The 1,066-nt window shown below is 44.3% G+C and overlaps 1 long non-coding RNA gene across 1 annotated transcript; it reads right to left on the reverse strand.

Annotated features, from left to right (window-relative positions):
* Positions 1 to 71: 71 nt before the first annotated feature.
* Positions 72 to 1,056, reverse strand: LOC118156992. The gene is made up of 2 exons (XR_004746517.1): positions 857 to 1,056; positions 72 to 725 (listed from the first exon to the last, which is right to left on the reverse strand). It is a non-coding gene; the product is annotated as an uncharacterized LOC118156992 (long non-coding RNA).
* Positions 1,057 to 1,066: the final 10 nt, after the last annotated feature.

The following is a 1,066-nucleotide window of genomic DNA, read 5'->3' on the forward strand; positions in this document are numbered from 1 at the left end:
GTGTTAAATTACAGGCTTCTAATTTCTGTGTAGAAAACACTCCAGAGCCAATAGCAGTTACAAAGGCCAACTGTGAAACAGTAGGAAAAAAAATCAACACCATTTATTATTCACATATTGCATTACAAGTGTCTCTTATCAAACGCAAAGTATAATTTATATTATTCATGTAGAAATTCAAATTCAACACCACATAGAAATACAACCTAAATACGTGTGTGACAGGGTTTCAGTGACATCCTGATCAAACGGCGAGGCTCGGGCCGCCGCGAAGGCTGACGACCCAAGCGATTAGTGCAGGAGGGACACAGTCCGGTGCTCGCTTGCCCAGTAATACCACTCTACTGGCAATTCCTTATTGCTGTAAAACACGACAGGGATGGTTCCACGGGTACCAGTTTGCAAAGGACTGGGAAACACGTCGGGGAGGACTCGCGCAGCCAGGCATAACAGACCGGGTCTCGAGAACAGTTCCAAGTGCATCCTTTCCAAACGCAGAGTGACACAGACCTCCTCTCCCTCTGACAACGAACTGGTTTGTTGATCAGCTGCAAGACCAGTGTCCAGGCAGCAGTGCCTCATTGTTCTTAAAAAAAAAGCCTCCATCAGAGTGGACCTTTAGAATGTGCCTGTCCATTCATCACTTGCTCTCCAAGCATCTTCAGAATATACACTCTGAGTCAACTCCATGCTCTTCAGTGTCTGTCTTGGACAAAGTCTCCTGTCTGGTACTTGAGACATGAAGAAGAAAGGAAGGCATTATATTGCATCCATCCTGGCTTCTGACTTATTCCTAAATAGCCTTAAATTTACATTGTTTTTTTAAATCTTTAAATTCAGACCTCCAGATACTTACCTCTGTTGAGGGGGTATCCACTCCTGTGTTGTCAGAAACACACCTCTGTGAAACAGAAAAGAGTTAAAAAGCAAAGAAACATGGATTATGACTTAATGGCAGCCTTCTCCAATTAGCCAAAAGACAAGCAGCCTTCAACAACCTGGCTTCCCACACATCACCCACTCTCTGAGCACCCACGAACATCCTTCTCCTAACAAAAGTACTGGG

This window comes from Oxyura jamaicensis (genome assembly GCF_011077185.1).
Source record: "Oxyura jamaicensis isolate SHBP4307 breed ruddy duck chromosome 2 unlocalized genomic scaffold, BPBGC_Ojam_1.0 oxy2_random_OJ62269, whole genome shotgun sequence".
In the NCBI taxonomy this organism is placed as follows: domain Eukaryota; kingdom Metazoa; phylum Chordata; class Aves; order Anseriformes; family Anatidae; genus Oxyura; species Oxyura jamaicensis.